Below are 25,394 nucleotides of genomic sequence, written 5' to 3'. Positions count from 1 at the left end.
TTTTTAAATTTTCTTTCTCGACTTTCATTTATTTTCTTAATTTGGGTATAAATGACACATAACATTATATTTGTTTCAGTTGTACAACATAATGACTCAGTATTTGTATACATTGCAAAATAATCACCTCAATAAGTCTAGTTAACATCCATCACCACATAGTTACAAAGATTTTTTTTTCTCGTGGTGAGAACTTTTAAGATTTACTCTATTAGCAACTTTCAACTATGCAATACAGTATCATTAACTACAGTCACCACACTGTACATTACATCTTCATGATTTCTTTCTTTTATAACCGGAAGCTTGTACCTTTGACTCCTTCACCCATTTAGCCCCCCAGCCCACATATATACCCCACTCTTATTTAAAATAGAAGCCGAATAGAGTATATTTATAAGTTCCTTTATTTGCTTCCCCACATTAATCTAAAAATGGGTTTGAGGTAGATTCTTACCATTTTGGATATCATTTAGAACTCTTAACCCTGAAGAAAAACAGAGGATAGGGGATCCAGAGATAAGCCTGCTGAAATGAAAATTGCTACCAGTCAAGCAAATGTCCAAGAGAAGCGGTACTCTGGAAGCAGAAGACCTGAATTCTCTAGGCTTATAGAGTTCCCACCTATGGGCTATGGACCTCTGTAGCCCTCAACTTCCTCATCTTTAAAATGGGCATAAAGGCAGGGCTGTGATCAACATAGGGCATCGTGTCTTGTGATGTCTAGTCTCAGCTCTGCCACGTCTCCCAACCTCAAGTGTCCTTTACTAGAGCAATGGGATGGCACCCATGCCATGTGGTAGGGGCCACAGTCAGCTCCACATTTTCTGAGTATCGCCGACAGCCCCTGGGAAAGGCAGTGATCACCAAGGCTCTGCTTAGGTTCCCCAGGGGACCTTCCTCAGCGCTGAGACAAGTCTTTCCCTGTATCTCTTTGGTAATGGAAACATCCCAACCACACTCCTTCCTGCTAATCAAATCCCATTTGAGCTGAAGGCCTGCTGACATTCATTAGCCCAAACCTGCTTTTCAGAGATTTCCACTCACTTTGAGCTAAACATGTGGGCCCCAGCCTTGGACTGAAAGGAAGATTGTGCTTTCTTCTCTCTCTTTTCGACCAGAAACACCATTCTGCTGCCACTGGAAATTGATGCATCTGAGTACAAAATGTCTGTTCCCTGCATCCTTCAAACGTGGCGCAGGTTCAACCCAGCACACACACGCGCACATACACGCACATGTGCATATTCTCAGCCCATAAAAGTCAACTTCACCACCGAGTATCTAAAACCCACCACTCAGCAGACACTATCTCCTTTCTGGAACTTTTGGGCATGTCGACAGCGTCCTGTCATGGAGCATGTGTGCAGCTTGAACTGGCGATAAATTGAGGCACTAATCCCGATGCACAACAGCACCTGCAGTCACGGGGAAGAACATCTCAGCAGACGACGCACGTATAAATCACATTTATTTTCACAGCACATTTAAATAACGTTTCGGCCCTGGGGATTTTTCACCAAGTAATGAAGCATCACCCAATGAGAGTCTGCAACGTTGCTCCGATCTGTAAGGCCCCTCACAGCAGAGGGATAAAACCTGTGATTTATGTGGGTGTCATCAGGGTGGTGTCGGGGCTTCCTTTCCTTTGCACAAGACACTGCTCTGCATCCGGATTAGAGATGAGATTTATCTGCAAAATAAACAAAGAACAGGCCCCCCGTTTTCTCCCTTAATCACACCGATGAGATATCAAACATGCACACACTCATACAGTCACTCAACAGTGCACACACACACACACGCAATAGAGACAGGTTTATTATGAGATAGGAGAGAAAACCATCTTGATAAAAGATGATAATGTGTACATTGATAAATATTTGTTTTATCAATAGTTCCTGGCAGGAGGCGTCTAGTGTGTGGGCTTCAGCTGTTCCCCTGCAGTGATGTCCTGCCTGTGTCAATGTGGGCGCCTGAGACCCAAGACACATGGAGAGAAAGCAAATCTCTTCTACACATTGCAATACCAGTTCACCTGCCACCTTCTGTCTTCTTGTTCTGAGGGAAAATATGGCCTCACTTTACCAAAATTTTCCTTTGGATGAGTTGTCCCCTGGTCACTTAGGATGAATTGCAAATTGTTCTGCTGAAACCATCACGAGTTCTCTCTCTCTCTCCCCCCACCCCTTTTCTTCCTTTCTTTGCTTGGCAGCCATTGTTCTCTAGAGCGCACAGGGACTCCATATAGGTCTTAAGTTGAGGCTACTACCTGCCTTGCTAAGTGTAAGTTGGTTCTGACAGTCAGAGAAATATGTAAACTACATTTCAGTGGAGCATAACCCTGTGAAAACACGATTTATTGTGCGTGGATTTGGATATGCTACACTTCATTCTGCAACTGCCAAAATATTTCAACTCTGTCTAGAACACACTGAATTACGAATAGTAACTCATATTGTTATGGTGCTTTACAGTTAGCAAAATACACCCATATACTATGTATTATTATCACAGTTGGTCTTCACACACACTTGTGTGACAGCTAGGGCAGTAGGCAGGCCACAATCTTAGATGCAGTTCTTGTGCTTAGAGAAATCACTGTTGCTTCAAGGACCCAAAAGTACTTTACATTTTTGCCTTAGGTTCACATGTCTCAGGATCACTGGAGAAACCAAGAGCAGCAAGTCTCATACTTTAATACAGAAAACCATTCCTTGACCAGCCAAGAGTGGATAATGGATGGCTGAAGGCAGGGATACTAAACAGCCAGTGTCACTTGAATCAATCTGGAGTCGAGTTCAGGATCTCTGGATGCAACCTGCATATTTCCAAATGAGTGTCATTTCCCAGAAAAACACATTCTCATATTTACTGATATATATTCCATTTTCAAGCCAAAGTGTGAACTTTTCATTTGTTCAAATCTGACTTTTGTGTAATGGAAGGAGACTATAACATTACTTTGTGCAAAGTTTTCTAAGCCTAAGGTGAAGATAAGTACATTTACCTATTTTGGCCCAGGTCACAAGTTTGAAGTACAGAAATGCCAGCCCAGATTTCCCCTTACGCTTTGTAGAAGTCATGTTAGAAAGTCCTAAGTGGTCGCAAACGTGTGGATGTACATATACTCTTTGGTTCTTGTCATTTTAATGTCTCAAAATTATTCTGAAGTTGCACGGTAGCCATCCATAGAGCAAAGGAAAAATTTTAATTTATAAAGATAGTTGCCCCAAATTAACATAAAAAAAGACAATGAGATATAACAGCATTACCTAGCAAGACTAATTCAGGACTGTTGGAGAGGAGTAGCATGACCTTAAAAGTAGGGTAACCACCCATGGTAGTTTGCCTGGGGCAGTTCTGGCTTATGTTATTGTCTTGGTTAAATTATTAATAGCCTCTCTTCGACTTTCACAATTGTCCCAGTTTGGATGCTAAATTATAGAGTCACCCTACCTAAGAGCTGTAGGAAAATCCAGTTGAAATAGGTCATATTTTTTTAAGGGTTTTGAAAACAATGAAAGCAGTGCAATGGGAGGAGTGAGTGAAGAAAAAACAACACAGATTTTGTGCAGTCCGTTCAATTGCTCAGCCATAGAACGCTTGTTGAGATGGTATCTGTTTTGTTCATGTAATTCTAATTATGAACCAATAATGTGGAATAGAACTAATTCTATTATAACCGCTAGTCTGCAATAAAGCAAATGCACAGAATAATTTGTTGAGTCATGAGGCCCAGATATAGATTAACTCAAGAGCTCCTGTGGGTGGCAAGAGAAAGAGCCATCACTTCCTATCTCATCTCATGCCTCATGGGTGGTGGGAGGGGGGAGCTTGTCTGCACTGAGTTGGGTTCGTGAATTCCAAGTAGATGAAATACCATCCTAATTAGATTCTGGACAGTGTGAAAGCCGGGCCCATGGGGATGAGCGAGCTGTGGACACAGCATGCCTCCCTGCCTGGACCACAGGCGGCACTCACAAGGGCTGCGGGATCCACATGCCCTAGCGAGGGACAGACCCTGGCTTTAGCAGAAGGAATGGTGGCACTTTTCAATTATGGGAGTTTGGTCTCCCTCGAGAAAAACAAGGCTGTGCTTTTCACTCCTGCTGGCATTTGGTGCTCTGCGTAAGCATGGGTTGGTTGGTTGGTTGGTTTCCTATCTATCCCTGCCATAACCACCTCGATGCCAAACGTGGAACCAGCATTTCCCAGCCCCGACGTCAGAGAATCCAGATGCATCATCTCTGCCTGACAGCTCCATTTTGTCCTCTAAGACAAAGGCCCCAAACATTCCAGGAAATCTCCTCTGACTAGTCCCGCCTTTATTTTCACCCAACCCCAGATTCTCCCCACAATTAGCACTCAGAGAGAGTAAAGCTGGTCTTGGAGTTTCCACATCCTGCTGATCACCTTTCGGCCATAGCACCCGCACCCTGAGTAGCAACTGCCTCCCCTTCTAGAGCCTTTGCTGCTTGAGGTCAGTGACAGTGTTCTTCCCTGGATCTCCCTGGCTTAGCCCAGTGTCTTGCATACAGACATTTGGTCCTTGTTTGTGGAATGAATGTGTGATGTGGGCAGGCTGAGACCCACCTGAAAATAAAAGAAAAAGTCTGATAATAGATACAGTGTATTTATTTGTTCAGGATTTAACCTCTCTCTCCGTATATATAAATTTAGTAAAAAAACAAACAAACAAACGAAAAAAAGAGAGTAACATGTTATTTACCATCTTAACCATTTTTAAGTGTACAGTTCATGGTGTTAAGTATATTCACATTGCTAAGCAACAGATCTCTAGAACTTCTCATCTTGCAAAATACGTGGCATGGTGTATTTAAGTGTTTTATAAGAGTTACCTCATTTAAATCTCACAGAACTAGAGGTACTTGGGGTAATTCTTAATCCCATTTTGAGGAGAGAAGTTAAGCAACTAACTTAAGGTCACACAGCAAATGACTGGTAGAGCTAGATTTGAAACTCATACATCTTCAGTAGACTCTGGCCAGCAGTTTTATGTTAAAATTCCATAAAATTGTGGATTTATAGAAATTGCAGGGTTTCATTTCACCTTCTTCCAGATCTTTATCTTTTAAAAGCATTCTTAAATTTTTTACTGGAAAACAATATGAGAAAAGAAATCCATGCCTCTTTATGAAGTTCATTATCAGGATCTAAGAAAAACGAGGCAGATTTACTATAACAGCTGCTGTAGATGATAGTAGAATTTTAGCAAAGAAAGGCGCACCTGACATATAATTGAACTCAGCTCCATTATTTTACAGGTGTGAAAACTAAGGTTCAAAGTCATGGTGGAAGTTAAGGAAATCAAAGCACAAAGCTCTTGCCACACACTCTGATGCTAGTTAGAAGACATCTTGGCTTGATTGTTAATGATTGTTTCTTCCTGGTTAATATGTATGTCAGTCCTAGCAGCATTGTAAATTAAATGTGCTTTCGTCTGTGTTTCATTCAGGGTCTCCATACCCAGCCCCAGTCCGGTGCCCAGCTCTAACCAGCTTGATGCTGACCGCTTTCCCTGTCTCTCTTCCCCCATCATTGGTCCTTACCCTACAGCCCCTTTTTAGAACCACTCTTCTGTTAATACCCGCTTTTTCTCTCCAGAAATGAAATTCATGCATAATATACTGAGACACATAAATTCAACACCACCAACAAAAAGTCAACATAACAGCCTATCTGTAATATAAAGGAAAGTGAAAGTAATTTGTGATAAAATATATACAGTCGACAAGTAAACGTTCCAGCATGAGTCCGAGAAGCCATGATGGCACAGCCAGTGCCTGTCCCCCTGGGTGGAACCCCTGTGGATGCTGCAGCTAGAAGTGTGGACCCACAGAGACACGCGATGTAGGTGACTCAAATGCCATCCATCAGCAGCATTTGTCCCATATAGCAGAAAAATTTGTAGTAGGGCTCTGAACACGAACAGGTACCATCGTCTCTTCATGTTCATGGTGGATGTTCAGAGCGCCAAAAATTTTTTAAAAAGTAAATTCTTTCTGTTTAAATATGAAATGAGGCTTGGATAGTTCTAAGCAGGTGTTTCACCTATAAGTGACGGTCTGGCGGGGCACCGACTGTTGAGCAGAAGGTAGGACGGCGCTTTGCTGTGTGTCTTCAGCCTGTGGGAGCTCTGGCAGGAATGCGTCTGTCCACTGAATGGTTTTCATCGCCCTCTCCATTTTGGTGACCTCCACCAACCTCAGTCCCAATTTCCTCAACACACCATAGGGTTATCCTCACATCCTTCTGAGAACCTCTGCCATAGACCCTGCACTCCTTCAGAACGTGGACTTGTCTTTGCATCAGCGTCTCCTGCTACACTGTCTGCACAGGCAAACCCTCAACCCATGTTTGCTGAAGGGAGGGAACACATTGGACAACGAATTGAGCTACACCCAAAGTTGCTCATAAAACACCCCAGGAGACCAGGATTTGAGATCTAGTACCAACACAGGATTGGCCTGGGAATGTAATCCAACTCATCCAGTCTCTCACTGTTTCCATGTTTGTTTAAAAATAAATAAATACTTCTATATTTATATAGAAAGAGAAATACATTAATCTATTTCATGAAAATACACACAGATTCAAAAAAGGCTATGTGAAACCTGAAAGCAGCGCATAGTATTAACTAATTATAACTATCTACAACTGTCATGCAGGGCGGCATGCAGGGTCTCTGGTCCCGCTCCCCACATAAGAACACAGGACATGGTGAGGCCAAAAAGGAACACCCACGGAGCCATAGACAGGGGAGTCACATCACTATAGTCTCTCTGGCAGCTGGGTTGGAGATACAGGAAGCAGGAGCCACACTATCTGCAAACTGCCATCCACTTCTCTCTGCCAACCAACCTCACTTTCTAGCTGCAATCTGCCGGCTAACTTCAAACCGCTCTTGCTAGCTCAGCCACCATCTTCTTGCTAGCTCCCATTTTCTGCTAGCCTAGCCACGGCAGTTATATTAGTGGCCGATGGCTCACTGGTTACAGCTGACAGCCAACTAGCCACAGCTGATGGCCATTTACTACCCGAGTGAGCACCCTTCCACGTGAGGGTGAGAGCCTGGAAACTGCACTCCTGGCTCTGTCTCCACAACAACTTTTGTCTATACACTGACACATTTTGATGTAAATTTAGTGATGCAAAAGGAGTTATTGTTTTTAACATTTTTTTTAAAATGTAAAGCTGAATACAGGATCGTTTGTCATTACTGCAGAGAATACGTGCGGTACCATTATTTGTCTTTCCTGCCTTCCAGAACAGTGAACCAGATGCTGGAAGAGTTTTTTCTTAATCAGTAAATTCAACAATCAGTAATAACAGGTGTGGGTGTGTGCGCAGGGTTTTAAATGAATCATCTTGTTTAAGGAGGATTTTGCATGTAAAGCAGCTCATCCCCTTTCTGCAAATGAGCAAAGGGAGGTGCAGGGAAGTTTGTGATGAGGTTGGAACTCCAGGCCAGGTCGTCCTGACTCGGAAGCCGGCTCTCTCAGCCACGACTCACTCTGTCCTCCCACCTGGCTACAATGAGGACACAAACAACCCTAATTCAATGGCACTTTCCCAAACAAGTCACCAGTCCCAGAATCATAGGATTATGGGCAATATTGCCCCCAAACGGAGGGCTCCTTCACCGCTTTTTACTTTTGTCATCACCCTCGCAAGATGAGACGTTGGCAGAGCTGCCCCCAGCCATTCTCCTCAGTCCTTCATTTGACGCCTATTTTTTTATTTTCTTAGAGCAGTTTTAGGTTCACAGCAAAATAGAGAGGACGGTACAGAGATTTCCCATATGTCCCCTGCCCACTGCCCACAATCTCCCCTACTGTCAATGTCCCCACCAGAGTGGTACATTCCTTAGAATCAGTGAATCCACAAGACTCATCATTACCACCCAAAGTACATAGTTTACATTTCACTTCACTCTTGGTGGTGTCATTCTATGAGTCTGGATGTCTAATATCCATTGTAAACATATAATATACATGTACATATGAGACACATTGTAAGCAACATTGTAAACATATGATATACATTGTAAGCAAATGCATAATGACATGCATCTATCTTACGTATCATATAGAGTAGTTTCACCACCCTCAAAATCCTGTGCTCTGCCTATTCATCTCAGCCCACCCCTGGCAACCACTGAGCCATTTATTGTCTCCACAGTTTTGCCTTTTCCAGAATGGCATGTAGTGGGAATCATACAGTATGTATTCTTTTTGGATTGGCTTCTTTCACTTAGCAAGACGCATTTTAGGTTATCCATGTCTTTTCATGGCTGACACCTCATTTCTTTTTAGTACTGAATAATGTCCCGTTAAGTGATGGACCACAGTTTATCCATCACCACTGAAGGACATCTTTGTTGCTGCCAAGTTTGGGCAATCGTAAATAAAGCTGCTAAAAACATTTGTGTGTAGATTTTTGTGTGGACTTAGGCTTTCCATTTGGGGGGTAAATTCCAAGGAGTGTGATTGCTTGATCATATAGTAAGAGTACATTTAAAATTGTAGGAAACCGCCAAACCATCTTCCAAAGGGGCGGTACCATTTTGCATCCCCACCAGCAATGGATGTGGGTTCCTGTTGCTCCACATTCTTGTCAGCATTTGGTGTTGTCAGTGTTCTAGATTTTGATCGACAGCTATTTTTAGCACCGGTAGTGCATGTGACCCAGGGTGACCAAGTAGACACAGTCCCTGCCCTCATGGGGCCTACAGGCCAGAAGAAGGAGCAGGCATTACTTGTATAATCATATAAAAATACTTAAGCGCACACTATGGATGGTTTCGGGAGGCTGTGAGAGAGCACACAGAGGCCTAGCTTGGTGTGCAGCTTTAGTGATATGAATAATTTTCACTTTAATAAAGATTAGGTATCATTTACAGAGGACCTGCGATGTTTCAGCCCTTCTGCCAATCACATCTGATACACCTTCTCCAGTCCTGTAAAGTAGGCATCATCGTGCCCACTTTACTCCTGAAAAAAACGGAGGCTGAGAGAGGTCAGGAAACCTGCTCAGGTTGACAGGGTTTAAATGAGGACCTGTCAAGTGCCAAGGAGCTCTTGCCTTTTCTTTACCCTGAGCTCCATCCTCATATGACAAGGCTCTCCATAAGCACTGGTGACTGTTCTCACAAAGACAGGACAGAGAACAGGAGATGCCCTACTGTCGCCCCTGAAAATCTGTGGTCTGTCTTAGCTGGTTCCCCTCCAACCCAACGTCCATGAGCTAGGTACCAGGCTGCTCATGTCCCTCTCTTGCCTAAATCCTCCAGAGCACATCAGCACTCTGGTATAAAACCCCTTGGCTTAGTACAAAACACTGGAGGTCCTCTCGAGATCTAGCCCTCCTTCCCTCTGCACACTCTTGCTAGAAAGCAGTGCTATGCTGGTTTCTTGGCCTGTGCTGGTCCTGTTCCTGTAACGTCCTTAACCCTCTTTCCCACTGGGCTAATGTCTGTCATCCAAGGTCATGTCCTCCAGGAAAATGTCTTCTGATTCCTCCATCGGTACAGACTCATCCCGTGTGCTCCCTCTCTAGCATAGTGTCCATCCCATGGATTGGGAATGGCAGGTGTTGCCAGCGTGTCTCCCTTTGGGCCTGGAGCCTGAAGGTCAGGAACCCCACTATGCCACCACCAAGCACAGTATGTGGCACATGGAGCTGCACATGAAATATCTGCCAACTGAACTAAATTAACTTTCATCATCACAGACAGCGGCGGGGGCGGGCAGGGAGGGGAGGAAGAAAAGACCCTTCTGTTTTCATCATTCCGCAATTTTGGCTGCAGAATTTAGAGTTAAGCCTGATTCATCAGTAAATAAGCAACAACCCCAAACTCTTGACAATTACCTTTCACCATTTTCACCTGCCAAATCTACTTTCCCATTCCTCGGACTATAAATATCCTTATTGGAATAAATTTCAACACCACTTTTTAAATGACAAAATACTGTCTTTTACAATATTTTAAGTTTTTGCGCAACATTCTTATTTTATAGACTAGCTCTGTGTGTCTTTTATTTAAATGAATAGGTCTCAAGAAAAAAAATAAAGAATGGCTCAATTATTACATGTGATAATCTCTGAAATAAAAAACTGTCTTCTGTCCAACTGATTTAGAAAGAACCTCTTAATGGGCAAAAGAAACTGCTTAATAATCTGCCTTCCAGAAAATAAAAAAAGCCCATAATTTTTTGGAGGTAAAAGAGCTTTTTTACAAGATAACAAATGGCTTCAGTTTTTAAATCTTATACCAGGGTTAATGTACTAGTTATGTAGACATTCCGATGGAAACCCATTTGAAAAGGGGCTGAAAGAAAGGATTTTTCAAGCGGCAGTCCCCCACTCTCTCTCCAAGTAAGCCTGCCCCGCAAAGTACCAGGCTCATAAATAAATCAAGAAATCTGCTAATGACTAGAGCTGAGCACAATTTCAGGCCTTGACAATTGCAAGGAAGAGGCACCAGAGGGCACCACAGGACCATGTTTTGTGACTTCAGGCGCCATTTTACCCTTGGATGTGAGAAAATAATTCCATGAAAAAACTTAACCTTCTGAGCCCCGGACATCGTTTTATTTATTACTTTCAATATGCTATTACCGCTCATCTTAACTAGACGGCATGGAAGCTTAGTTTGAAAGACAGTGCCCTAAAAAGGAAGGTACAATCAAGTTTCCTCTTCGTGTTACCTTCCTGTGGGCCTGTCGCTGTGGGTGTGTGGGTTTTGTTGTGAGCTGTACAATTAAACAAGCCATTCAGGAAATCCATAACTGAAATGCAGGGATTCCCGTCACGCCCCGCACCCCCCACCCCCAATCTTGTTGTCTCAGACCAAAGGGTTTCTTCATTTTTATTATCTATGTAACGACATTTATTTATTAATTCAATACCTACCAGCACATATTTATTGAAGCCCCGAACGCGCGAGGCCCTGGGCCTGCCGTGAGGCTCACCACAGTGAGAAAGAAGGTGGTTCTTTTCGCTCCTGCAGCCAGGTTTAGTCTTAAAGCACCAAAATCCCTATGTGAGAGATGACACGTCTGTTTAGATTATTTCTCTTTTCACTGCTCTCCAGAAATATATTTTTTCCACAGAAAATAGTAAACATCACTGCTATCTAGATGTAACAGTCCTCAGACTGAGCACAAAGGCTTAACACTCGCTTGCTGGAACTGCATGCTAAGTGACTGAATTTTTATTAAATAAAATAATGCTTGTGGAGGTTTTGTGTTTTCCCTTTCAAAGTCCTAAGTCAATTAGAATTTAGCAAGAGATGGAGGAACATGCCACTACTCTTAGCATCTAATGGAGCATGTTTTCTGGACTCAGCTGGGTCTCACTAAGGAGTGCTGGTACCTAGGGTTGGTCAAAATGGGATACAGGAAGTCAGTCTGTTTCCTCCATCTAGTCCCAATGGTTTGTAAAACCAAGGTGAGACTGTACTATGACATAGACATTTTACACCCATTATCTCATTTAATGCTCACAATGACCCCAAGCTATCCCCATTTCCCAGCTGAGCAAACTGAGACAGGAAGAGGTTAATTCTTTGCCCAAGTTCACACAACCAGTAACCAAATCCAAGTCCATTCACCTGCAAAGATCATGTGCCTTTTCCTACTCAAGATAAACCTGCCAAAGACTAAAAATGACATAGCGGTGTTATTGTCCATACCCATCCATCTTCTTCCTGAGCACACAGTTGGACTGTATTTCCCAGGCTCCCTTGCAGTACCTTGTAAGTAGCTTCTAGCCAGTGGGAGATGTGAGGCACCCCACTTCCAGACCTGTCCATCTTCTTCTCTGTCTGTCTCAGTCCAACAACTAACTTCAAGGCCCCTGAGGATGGGGGAGCCACCCACAGAATAAAAGATGCTGTGTCCCTGAATCACTGCATGGAAGGTGCCCGCTAAACACTGACATTAAATGTTTCCACGAGCAAGATATAACTTCTGCTGTGTTAAGCCACTGTGATTTGGGGTTGTTTAGTAAACAGTTAGCCTTCAATAAATAATACACAAGAAAATATTATGGCATCCATGAAGGTTTCTGTTCACCCACCAGGGGCCCTGGGGCCTTGCTTTAGTTCTGTGATAGTGAATTGGTCACAATCATGGGGCGGGTGGTGGCGGGCGGGGGGAATCAGTAAAAGAAGAGCATTGAACCAAGTGATTTTTCAAGTCTTTCTCTGATCTGAGAAAGTCTTGTAATTCTTGGCGCAATCTCTTACCCAATTTTCCTTCACACTTAACACCTTTTCCTCTACTCTGCTGAGCAGCTACAGACAGCTACACCCCTCTCAACCATGGCAGCAACATGAGATGTAAGATGTACCATCAGGAAGATGGGAATCTTCAAATCGCTTTGCCCTGGCATGTCATAACCTGCCCTGTCCCACTCCTGCTTCCTTCGTGACATGTATGGGAATATAAGCATCTTCCTCCAAGAGTAGGGCTGTCTGTAGACCAAGACCTTGAAAACGGCTGGGCACCAGAAGAATAAATAGAAGGAATTCTGCTCTTTGAAAGCACTGATACTTCAAACGATGTCACTTTGATATCTATAAAACATTATGCCTAAAATATTAAGAGTATCTTTAGTGGTTCAAGTGATATCATTTTCTGTCACTGACTATGAAGTGGTCAAAGTGAAGATAATGCTAATATAGAGGAAGGCGGAACTGAGGATTTTAATCACACAGACTCCTGGCCAAATCAGGGAAGGAGTGAATCGTTTGTAATGCTGTTGATTCCAGCTGGGTGCCCTGTGCTGAAATTAATTTCGCCCTCTTCTGGTCTACCAGGGCACTTCCAGAGAAAAGATGTGAATGTTCACAAATTACTCCTGTCACTGCCTACCTTGCCTTCTGAGTCCTGCACGTGAGAACTGCCCCCGATAGAACTTGGCATTTTCGTCCCTGTGGCCTCACTGGGTCTATGGCAGGGGTTTGTTGCATTGAATACTGTTGGGGTTTCTAGAAAAACCAGTGAGGGATCTTGAGAGTTGTGACAGATTGAGGGTGCAGACGTAAAACCCCAGGCCTCAGTAGCATATGATGGCAGTATGTGGCTTTCTGGATGTGTCTGAAAAGAAAGAGGCAGCGTAGGGTCTTAATACATGCTCTTAATATAAAATAGTAAATATGAAAATAAATTTTATTAACTGTTATGGTAGACACTGTTTGGGGGCTGGTCACTAATTTCCTCCTTCCTCGCTTGTCTGTAACAGACTCCTGTCTCTCTGAGGTCAGGAGGGAGGGTTGGGGCGTAGCCGGTGGCTGCCTGACACAGGCCCTTCAGAATCCCTTCTCCTCCTTCACAGTCATTGGCCAAACAAAACCCATCCCTGGGAAATTTCTGCTGAACCGTGGCCCCTCTACGTCCATCCTTCCAAGTTGTTTTTCTGTCCTTTGTGAACTAAAGAATCCCGACGACTCAAGGTATTGACAGGACCCGCACTAGGCATTATTCTAAAGCACTCGCACCTGACTCAACCCAAATTATAAATTACCATAATTACCAAGGGTAACATCCAAGGTTAATGATGAAACAAATTAATGCATAGTTAAAATATCTGAAAGTGTTCTATAACTACTACAAGATGAAATAAGGTTAATTAAAGTAATTTTCAAAATATTAACAGAACCATAGTTCCAGCGAGTTCAGGAACATTATCAGCACATTAGAATCATTAAAGGATTTAAACAATTTATAGAGCCATGGACAGAGCACTTATATTTATGAAGGTCAAGAAAAGAATAAACCATTTAGCTTACTTTTGTGTGCGTGAGCCTATTTTGTTTTTTGCATACTGTGGCATTATTACCTATACGAGCTAAAATGCTTTAATATCATTTGTAGATTTCTATTTATGAAAGGTTATTTTGCTTATAGAAAAAATAACCGATTAAGTTTGACCATTCACAAATGGACAGTTATTTGTAGGTGCTTAACCATGATGATCTATCCAAGCTTGGTAATTTGTCATTTTTAGTGCTTATTTGATTGCCTAGAAGAGCACAATGGAGTGTAAAATGGCGACATTTCTGTAGTGCTTCTGCTACTTTGATTGATAATGAGAAGATACGGCTACCATTTTTAATTTTTAAAATGCAAGATTATTCCAGAGTAAATTACCGTAATCACACAGTGCAAGTAAATTAATATCAGTTCATTACCTAATAGCAAAAATAATATTAACCTAAAGAATCTAAATCCACTTCTGACACATATTCAATTTTTATCAAGTTGCATCGACAGTCTTTTCTGGGTTATATGTGGTGGTTCTCAGCATTAGCTTCTCTGCTAATTACAAATGTTGGGAGTGAGGACACAAGTATTCCAGAGGTGCTGCAGAAGGTTGCTTCCAGAATTGATCTAGCTGTGTTACAATTCGGACACCACTTCACTCACACACCACTGGGTATTTTGCATGGCAAGCCTGCTAGTATAAATTCCTCCAATGAGAATGTCTCAGGGCTTTTGCTCCCGTGGCATTATGTGAATTTTTGCCAAAGCTGCCCAGAAGTTCACATTTGGAGAATTCAGGTTTTCTGGTCCTTGTTACTCCCCAACTGTCTGCCCTGGGAGAGTCCAGCAATCCAAAGGCACTGCCTTCCACAGCACCCCAAGGGGTGGCGCCCATGTTTTCCCCAAATGGGGCTACATGTGGGTCACACAGACTGGAGGAAAGGGCCTGAACTCATAAAATGTCTCTTCAGCCTGAAGAGCTTTCAAAGTTGGGAAATTTATGTTGCAACCTTGAGAAAGGCAAAGTAAATAGAGAGCATGCCAGCTATTTGTTTTCCTGTTGATGAATTCTCCAAGTTTAAACTGGAGGCCCTCCAAGGACTGGAGTTGTCTCAAAAAGCAAAGTGTTAACCCTGGAGCCCTCGGCGGCTTTTCCCACCAGTTCTGTACTTCTTTCTCTGCCACCTAGAAAGTTCCAAAGTATCTCTGGGCTTTTGCTTGCTATGTCTGTTGCTCTCTGATGAGTCTGTTCCTCTTTATAATGCAGAACAAACCAGGGACAAAGTCAGTGAAGGAAGAAGCCAAAAGACTACGTGGTGGAAGAACTTTTAAGACCTTCTTATAGCAAGGCTTCCTAGAGCCAGCTCCTACACGGTTAGTAAAACTTGTTTAGATCATAAAAATGAGTCAACTGTTTAGAGGCAAATTTTTCTAGCTTTAAATATTTGCCACACATTCTATTGCAATTGTGGTTTTCATTTTGTATCATAAATCCTTAATCATCTCTTGGAAACATAACAAGTTAGCATTACACTTGTTTGTTTGTTTGTTTGTTTGTTCGTTTTTTCTGAACATGAGACATACAGTTTATAGACAAAGCTAGGTAAAATGATGACTTTAATCCCTTAACCACTCTTTATTTTTAGTGTTTACTCTAACCAACTGTTGTTACCATTTTTAAAATGTAAAATATAATCCTTTTCTAATTATACAGTCACTACATTCTCTTTATAGGAAACATGGGAAATGGTTATAAAATTTTTAAAATATTATTTGTCATCTCATCACCCACAGTGAAGCATTGTTAACATTTTTGTATATTTCTTTCTTTTTTTCTTTTTTCTTTGCTAGCTACACTATTTGGACGCTGAATTTTTTCATTCGATCTTATATTTATAAGTATCTTCTCAATATTTATTATTAATAATCTTCAAAAATGAAGTCATTTTTAATGACTTCAGTAATATTTCATTGTTGGAATGTACCATAATGTTCTTAACTAGTCTCCTATTGTTGGATAAAAGTGGCATTCCAGTAAACACATTTCTCTGTAAATCTTTGGCTGTAGTTCCAATGGATTTCTTAGATTCCTAGAATTAGAATTACTGGGTCAAAGTGTAGGAACAGTGTTAAGATGCTTAATACATTCTCCTGAACTGCTTTTTTTCAAAGGATGCTTACCAATCTATGCTCCCATTAGCAGTCACTAAGATGCCTGTCACCCATATTGAGGATTGTTGTTTTTTCATCTTGGCCAATACAATAGATACTTCCACTGTTGAAATAAGTGGTGGGGCCCAGCAGTGGGGAGGGCTGTAGACTGGGAGTCAAAGAACCTGAGCTTGAATTTGGGCTCTTCCATTACTTAGTTATATGACTGTGTGGAAAATCCTTAGCAGGAAGGGTGAAAATTTGGAACAGTATTGACTGCCCAAATGAGATGATGAAAATGTGAAAATGCTCTGTAAATGTAAAATGTAAGGTTTTCTTATTACTGCAAGGTGCCTAGCCATTGCTACTAGGACTTAAGAAAAATTAGGAATTGAGTACGCAAATTATAACACCAAATGAAATGTTACGGGAATATTGGTTTAAGGGTTCCTTTTAAAAAAAATAAGAGAAGGTAACTTTCTTATTAGCATATTTTCTCACATCTCTTTCTGAATACACACACACACACACACACACACACACACACACACACACACACCAGTATCTGAAATCCCAGATGAACCTAACTGTATGAAATAAATATATGAAATATGTGAGATAAAGTTGACTACTGTCTTGGATTATGCAGACTCAACCAAAAGTTAACACTGCAGGTGTAATTGGGATTTAGATGGAGATGGCATGAACTCAAGAACTCTTTCAACTTTAACTGCCACACCCCAATACAAAGCTTTCCCTCCACTCTGGCTGCTCCATTCCAGTCTTCCCAACACAGCATCCTCTATCCATATTATTTCCCTCTTCTCAGCAATCTATAGCTGTGTTTCTGCTGATCTCCTTTCTCCTGCTGTATTTCCCAGCTACCCAGAGTAGGAAGCGTAGAAGGCTCTCCCTTCCCAGGATTCTCACCTGTGAAGCTCACAGGCCAGCTCTGGATTACCCATGGCTTTGTAAGGTCCTTTCTTCATTTCTAATCCATAAATGTCCCCCGCCCCCATTGGCTGTAAATGATTAAAGGAGAGAGATTCTTCCTTCGCGTTTGCAGCTCTGTGCACATTCTCAGCCCTAAATTAACTGGCCCCTGAGGCTGATAAAAAGAGAAAGTTTTACCCAGGGCCAAGGAGTCACTTTCCCAGTAACTCCCACTGGGGAAACTTTCTCTAGACCTCGTTGCTCTTGGCGTGATGGGATTGAAGGGCAGATCAGTGCCTCCCGCCACATTTCTTCTGGGGACTATTTTTCCCTCATTAATTGTGCTGACAGGATAAGAATAGCTCACAGCCCAGCAGCAAAGGCTAATAGGGACAGTTTTGTTCTTTCCTAATTTTTTTCCTCACCTTCTACCCTCCTAGCTAAATATATACCTCCTTTCTGATTAAATGTCATTGTTGTGTTTTGTTTTTTTTAAAAAAAAAAAAAAACTAAACTAAACTAAAGAAGAGGCTGCATTTCAGTCTCATCATTATGATTCCCAAAGAAATATTAATGTTCCAAGGGCATGACTGTCATAGGCACATTTTGGAGAGTGAAATGACTATGTTTTCATGTCAATTCTAGATAACGTTCCAGTTTTCAGAGGAAACAGAAAGCTACCAAAATTATTCATGTCAAAGGACAGAACAGAGGCTAAGTTTGCAACACCAGCCTTTCTATCACATCGAGCTTGAGCTCTGTGATTTATGTAAAAAGGAGCACAGGCTTTACAAGCACTGAGCAGGACTTTCAGTGCTGGAGGAAGGAATTGTTATGCTAACGGAAAGGTAAGATTCTTCGCTTCTCATTAGGCAACTGGTAGGGCTCAGAGAACCTTCCTAGTGATTGAGAGCCCCCACTTTCTAGTTGAGAAGGTTGATGGTGCCTGGTTTCAGCTCTAATGGAATCTACAGATTGCAACCATGTATGTCTACAATTGGGGCATTAGGTCCTAGGCAATGACCCAAGACAACTTTCCTCAGACTTCACAACACAATTACAAAAAGAGCATTTGGCAGCTATCCTGAGAAGAGGTTCTGAGAAAGAACTCAGCAACCCAGCCAAATATAATTGCCTCCTAAAATTAGGTCAAAGTTGTCAACATTGGTTGAGGACCTAGAGGCTAAAGTTAGAGCACTGGCCAATCAATCTGTAAACAAATTCATTATTGGCCTTCTTCAGAAACCAGGAAAGGGGATCTCTCTGCTATACTGGCAATGGTTTTTTGAGAAAATACATTAGGAGGAAAAGTTGAAATTTCAGTTTGCCATCACTACCACCAAAGCAAATTATTCCATAATCCAGAACTTTCAACTACTCATATCTTTCCATGCCGTTTCACATTTTATTTTTATTTTAGTGCCCTTTTCATTTAAGAATCATCTCAACTTTTTTTCATAAGTATTGAAACAAAGATTCTAGATAAGGCTGTGAACAGCTTTCGATCCCAGGCTTTCCACACTTTGGGGAATGGTATAGCTTTACCCTGGCTCCCAGACTCAATCCTGCCAGCTCCATCCCACCCACGTCCTTCAAATCTTTCCTCCAATCTTCTCAGCTTCCACAAACACAGACAAGAAGAAGCCGAGCCTATTGCTGACACCGCTGATAGGGAACAAAAGATATGGTAGCTGTGTACCAAGATTTAGTTCCCATCATGAAATAAATACTGCTTCTGACTAACTCTGCGTGATAGATCAGTCCCAGGGGTTGAGCTCACAGGATGTGCCCTCCTGAAGCTGTAGACCTTGTTTCCCGGGTACCACAGCTGTTGAACCTGAGAAAACGAAAAGGAAGTACAGAAGTCCCCTTGACTATCAGAAATTCTCTTTCTGTTACAATCAAATTAGATGAAACATGTGAAAGGCCTTTGAAAATAATAAAGTATAAGGAAATGTGAGGCCATAAAAGAAGTATTACAAGGGGAATCATGTCACCCATTTCAGGTAAAACTTCAATTAATGTTATCACTAACATTTTGAATTCAAAGTTTAAAAGAGAGAATTAAAATCAAACCAAAATCAGTCTGTGAAAGAGGCAATAATGCTCTCCAAATGATCCACGTGCTCACCGACATTTCCAGCCTCAGTTGCAGTTAGTCCAGGGGCTCGGTGATTACCTCTAGCCAAAAGGCTATGAGCAGAAGGGCTGATGGACTGTGTATCACGTTGGTTCAAAGTACTTAGCAACAGAAATGAGTTCTCCACACTTGTCTACCTCCTTTTTCAGTGACCCTGGAAACCACTTACCGAGATGAAGGAAACCTGGATCGCTGAGTCACTGGGTGGAAGAGTGCCTTCCAACCCAAGCCACAGAGATTCCAGTGTGTATTGAATACCCTAGCATAATAAAGACTATCTTTTTAAATACATTGATTTTTTTTAAATTAAATTTTATCAAGAACTCAGTGCTTTCCAGAGATGCTCATGATGAAAGGAAATAATTGTAAATGGTGTAGTTCTTGCACTAAGTCTACACCATCAATGATCTGGATATTAAAGAAAAGAGAGTCAGTCCCAAATCAGAAAATGCCTTATGCATAAACTTCTGACCTAACAGTTCAGTGGATTAAATAGAAGAGCTGACTTTGACACTCAAAGGTCTCATTCTGATCCAGTCATTTAGTCTTCCTAAGACCCTAAGTAATTTAATCTCTTCTCTCTGTTTTGGTTTTAAGATGTAGAGAAGGACCTACCTCAGAGGGTTTGGGTGAGCAATAAAAATAACTGTAAAACACTTTTCCGGCACAAAGTGCTACATAAATGCTTAATGATTTCCTTTAATGATATCATGGACAGGGAGGGGTACTGTACTTTTAGGTGAAATATTTTCATTTGAGTTATAGCATGTAATACTCTAGATGTCAAGGCCTGACGGATGGCTGAAATAAGGATCTTTTGTTTTTTTGGAGCTGGATAATTTAATCATTTCCCCTTCATTTCCAAAAATTATATCTAATTAAACACATGCAGAACTCAGATTTCACAGAAGAGGCTAATGATGGCCTATATAAAGAGAGGAAACTTTGTCATATGCCAGGGATGATACAGTCTTAAGGTCTTCAGTTTTGTTCGTGAATTCTGCTTTGGACAAAAAGCACTCAGGAAAAGTGGAAGGAAAAGTTTGGCTTTTTTCATTTTCTTCCTTTTTTCCATTTTTAATACTAACTTACTTTGATTTTAAAAATCATAGCCTTATGTTATACTGAGGCCAGGTCAGGGTCTCATGGGACAGGCATTCACTCTCTAATGCAGGTGAGTATTTTGTTCTCTAGATCAGAAAAGAGAGCAGTTGGTCAAATATATCTATTCATGATAGACAGGCTGCATTCTTTGTAATTGTTATGGATAAATAGTAAAGAGTAAGAAGAGAAAAGGTAGGGAACTTTTTTTTTTTTTTACAAAAATGTAGTTATAGAATCCATATATTATTTTCTATATTTGTCATAAAATAAATGAGTTTGAGAAATTCTGCCCTACAGGTCAGTTTGCAAACCTCAAAACCTTCATTCACATAGATGCTCCCTCCTCTGAGTTCTTCTAATTCTCAAATGCCATATGTGCCCTCTCCGCTTTCCACTTACCCTCTCACAACAGCTATGACGTACTGAATGAATGCTTACTTTGTGCCAGATTTCGCACCATGCAATGAACATGATCTCATAGACTCCATACTATAGTCGTATAGGTAGGAAGTGTTTATCCCATTTTACAGAAGAGGAAACGATGCTTGGCAAAGTTAAAGAATTTACTCTAAGTCATACAGCTCGTAAGGAGCAGATCCTTGTTTCAAGCCTTGTCTAGCTGCTCCCACAGGAGGAGCTTGGAATTTAGACAGGAAGTGGGGCAGATTGCAATTCTAAGTAGGATGGCCAGAGCAGGCCTCATTGAGGATATCTGAGCTTATCTGAGGGTAAGGCAGTTAACCTTGTGAACGTCTGGGGGGAGAACATTCTAGCAGAGTGAACAGTCCGTACAAGGCCATGAGGTAGGAGCAGTAAGCAGGTCTGCGGTGCTGAAGCAGAGGGAGCAGGAAGGAAAGAAGGAAAGAGGTGAAGGGATTAAGGGGGACGTGGTCGTGGGGGAGGGGCTCGCAGATCATGCAGGCCACTCTAAGGACCAGGCTTTACTCTAAGTGAGAAGGGGAGTCACCGAGGCATTTGTGGGCAGAGGAGTGACATGAGACTTAGGCTTTAAAAGGGTCACTGGCTGCTGTGGGGCGGGGGGCAAGGATAGAGGCAAGAAGACCGATTAGGAGATACTAAGGTATCTGATAGTGATACTGTGATTTCTAATAAGAAATATATATTTATACTTATAATAAAATATATATATTTGGTCTGTAGCCCCTTCCTGGCACAGAGTTCCTACAATCCCTGGAATTTCCTAAGTAGTGAGAGTGGTGAAGGTGTCTTTTGCCCCTGGGTCACCTAAGGATGGGCCTGGTCATCAGAGGAACCAAACAGGTGGTTAGAGGGTTGGAACTTCTAGTCCAACCCCTCACCCTGCCTCCCACCTCTGGGGAGTGGGGAAGAAGGGTTGGAGATTGAATCAATCGCCAATAGTCAATGATTTAATTAATCATAGCTCTATACGGAAGCTTCCATAAACACCCCAAAAGATGGGTTTGGAGAGCTTCTGGATTGGTGCACACATGCGGATTGCAGGCGAGGAGCACACCCAGAGAGGGCATGAAAGCTTCGCGCCTTCCCCCATGCCTTATCCCATGCATGACTTCCATCTGGCTGTTCCTGAGTTACATCCTTCAGTGACCTAGTAAGTAAAATGTTTCTTTGAGTTCTGTGAGGTGCTCTAGCAAATTAATCTCACACAAGAAGGGGGTTGTTGGGACCTATCTGCAGGTCAGTCAGATGCACAAGTGACAACCTGGCCTTGCAACTGGCCTGTGACGTGAGAAGAGGGTGGCAGTCTTGTAGGACTGAGCCCTTAGTCTGTGGAATCTGATGCTATTTCCAGGTAGATGGTGACAGAACTGAGTTGAATTGTGTGGACAAAAAAGGGGCCATATACTAAACCTGACAAGCTCAGGGGAGGCCAGCATGGTGGGCCTTACAAACTCAGAGACCAAAAGTAACCACACAAGGTGGTCTGAATATAAAGATTCCTAACTAAAAGGGGGTCATGGTGGGTAGTCACGTCCTAAGCCTGTCGCTGCCTTGACAAAGGTCAATCTGCAACTTTAAAATTGTCTGTTGTCTTTGTGCATCTAAGATAACATACCTTTGAAATGTCAGAGTAATCTTTTTTTCCAGACCCCTCGAAGGCACAACCACCGGCACCAAAGCACAAGACCATTGTTATCTTGTTCTCCGAATACCATGTCTGTGTGCTGTAAATGTTAACACTCCTGTACCCATCACCGGGACAGAACTGTGTGTCTCTCCGTTTTATTTTTTATCCAGTCTCAGAGACTTCTCAGCTTTGCTTTCTCCTGTCTCCCTAATCTACAACCAATGGATTTCCTGTAACCCTCCTTACGTCTCCTCATTTGATTCTAATATACAAAATAAGCTACAGAACCACTATTCTCCGGAGCATTTTCTCAATCCATTGAGGTTTTGTTTGCCGGCAATTGTCATCAGCTTGGCTCACATAAACTCTTATAAGACAGGCTGGACATTCTTTCATTGACAATTGTAAAACACCCAGCTTGTGTCAAGAAGTTGCTTACTGAGTTTCGGGGAACCCACCCCCTACACACACATTGGAGGTGGGTCCAGAATCGTCACTAACTGAAGGAATCCAGATGACAGATGAAGGTGACCCAGACCAGAACTGTAGCAGAAGAGGTAGCAAAAATGCTTGGATTATGGATATAATTTGAAGAAAGAGCCACAGATTCTTCTGGCAGTCTGGGTGTGGGGAGAGGGGATGAAGAATAGAGAAGAGTCTAAGATGATGACAAAGTGTTTAGCCTGAGCATCGGGAAGGCTGGAGTTGCCCTTTCCTGAGCTGAGGAGACCGTAGGTGGTGCCGATTTGCAGTAGTGACTTCAGGAGCTGGGGGGTGGCCATGTTCGAGACGTGAGCCTGTCTTGGGAGGAAGGTCTGGGCTGGAGATGTGAATATGGGAATTAGCCAATAGGAGAGCCACGAGACTGGACTAGACCACTAAGGAGTTATGCTATCTGGTGAGAATGACCCGTTCATCCAAATGGAGGATTTCGTTTCCCCAAATTGGTAAGAACAGGGAGAAATGATTAAGAGCAAAAGGATTGCTTGACAATCAGGGAAGCAAATTTAATTTTTAAATTTATTTTTCTCAACTATGGTAACAGCTTTTGGCCAGGGGCCCCAGGCCTTTGTACAAAAAACTCACAGATGTTTGGACAAGGAGCAACCATGGAATTTATTGTGTGCATGAAAATTTTGGCACCAGACAAAACCAGAAAGTGCGGTAGAGTCCCAGAGGCCATGCTCTTTAATTACTGTCACTGGGAGACTAAGCTTCATGTCTGCAGAGCTGGCCAAGCATCTGACAGCCCTGGACACAAGGAGAGAGGGGACACACAGGTCCTTGGTGAGGGAATCCTAATTAAGTCCCATGTCACCTCCACTGCACTGGCAGATATTTACATTGAAATTTCAACCCTTTTGGAATCTAGCGTCATTACTATCATGAATGGGAGGCTGAATATCTTGCACTACACTAGAATTTCCCCCAAATGGTAGGTTTGTGAAGTTACCAGTGCCGATCATTTATTCATTCATTCATTCACTCATTCATTCATTCATTCACTAAGTAGCTATTTCAGCTTCATCCCTGTACAAGTGAGAATTGGGCCTGCCCTGTAGGAGTCAGCTGATACCTGCCCCAGGAAGGCTCCTGCCATCCTTGCTCAGCAAAGGAACCACCGTGTCTCCATTGGCTTCCCACTGGCCCTGTCTCCGTGTCCTGCCATCCCATGTTGCTGACACAACCAGCTGAAGCTTGTTGGCAAGGAATCCAGCTGTATTCAATCTGCCCCCCTAAAGTACTCGTGCTCTCAGGAACTCGCTCGATGCTGCAGTTAGTTCAGAGCCACTGGATGGATTTGCTTTATCCTCAGAGTTGCAAACCGTCCGCAGGATTCTACACTACATGGTCACGCAACCAGACCCCAGTGTTCTTCAGCTCTGCACCCTCCCCAGGAACACTGGGGTGTTTCCTTCCCTCTACAGTGCTCCAATTGCTACATATCAAATTCTCTCTTTCTCTCGCTCTCTTTTTTTTCTCTTTTTCTTTTTTGGTCAAATTACACAAGCCGAGATCTACAAGTGCCCAGTAACCCAGATGTTGTGTGACAGGAAACCAATCTCTTCTCGCTTTGTGACTCCATATTCCCCTGTAAGCTATAGATGGGAAGCCTGCGTGCCTGTATTTCCACAAGCCAGTTCTCTCGTTCCAAGCAGTCCTCCAAGGAAATTCTTATTCTGTTGGCATCAGTGCGGCTGCTGTAATTGCTCATAAAGCCATCCTTGGGACTTTGCGGCAGCCGCCTCTACTAAGCTCTGTAATTAATTCTTGGAAAGCCATCGAAGGAGCTTGTTCAGAGCACAGTTAAATCAAAAGCAGGCTTCCTGCTGGCCCACTCCGATGGAGCTCTGATAGTTTAAAATAGATAATGAACCAGGCTGAAGAAATCTCCTCACACCCATTCATTCCTCCAGCAGCCGGACCCATGTGCCACCCACGACAGAAATGGTGAGCAGGGGCCACATGCTGAAGCAGACACTGTTCTCCTCTCCCGTGTAGAGAGGTCTCGGAGCACGACCTTTCACTATTCCAGACACTTGTTTGCTTCACATTATTTTCTTGTACTCATTTGTTTCCTTTTCTGTTTGTTTGTTTTTTCATGGACACTGAGGTTGTTTGGATAAAAACATTTCCGAAAGATGTGTGGGGGTGGCAGGCATCACGAGCTGAAGGGGGAGGCTAGTGAAGCTGGATGATGGGCCCTGGTCTATACGCGTGAGCTCGGTTTGGGTAATAATAATAGTAAAAGCTACAGTTCATAGAGTACCAGCGACGTCCCCACAGGCTTTAACCCTTGGACACACACTCTCCCAAGAGCTCTAAGAGGACAGAGTGATAGCCTCCATTATACAGATTGCAGCCTGGTGTTAGAATGTCACCATGTAACACAGATGGCTTCATGGGAAAGAGGCAGATTACAGCTTTCCGTCTCTGTGCCTAAATAGAACGGCTCTGTAAAAGCACAGTGCCTTGTACACATGAAAGACTCAGTAAACGTGCTTACTGACTCAGTGGCACTCACACTTAGTCACTCGTTTTAAAAGGGAACTTGCCATTTCTCAACTGGGGGTGATTTTGCCCTCTAGGGGCCATGTAGCAATGTCTGGAGACATGTTTAATTGTCACAAATAGCAAGGCAACGGTCTTTGCTACTGGCATCTAGTGGATAAAGCCAAGGATGCTGCCAAATACCCTGCAGTGC

The 25,394-nt window shown here is 42.6% G+C and overlaps 2 long non-coding RNA genes across 2 annotated transcripts in view; one reads left to right on the top strand and one right to left on the bottom strand.

Annotated features, from left to right (window-relative positions):
• Positions 1 to 1,460: 1,460 nt before the first annotated feature.
• Positions 1,461 to 25,394, bottom strand: part of LOC117012140 (uncharacterized) — a 55,585-nt gene continuing 31,651 nt past the window's right edge. Inside the window, exon 5 of the long non-coding RNA XR_004421135.1 lies at positions 1,461 to 1,693. This is a non-coding gene — a long non-coding RNA (uncharacterized LOC117012140). The remainder of the gene's footprint in view (positions 1,694 to 25,394) is intronic.
• Positions 14,969 to 19,276, top strand: LOC117012139 (uncharacterized). Its single transcript, XR_004421134.1, has 3 exons — positions 14,969 to 15,167; positions 17,523 to 17,725; positions 19,167 to 19,276. It is a non-coding gene; the product is annotated as an uncharacterized LOC117012139 (long non-coding RNA).

Source organism: Rhinolophus ferrumequinum, chromosome 20 (assembly GCF_004115265.2).
Source record: "Rhinolophus ferrumequinum isolate MPI-CBG mRhiFer1 chromosome 20, mRhiFer1_v1.p, whole genome shotgun sequence".
Classification (NCBI taxonomy): domain Eukaryota; kingdom Metazoa; phylum Chordata; class Mammalia; order Chiroptera; family Rhinolophidae; genus Rhinolophus; species Rhinolophus ferrumequinum.
This window is presented reverse-complemented; position numbering and strand designations above follow the sequence as displayed.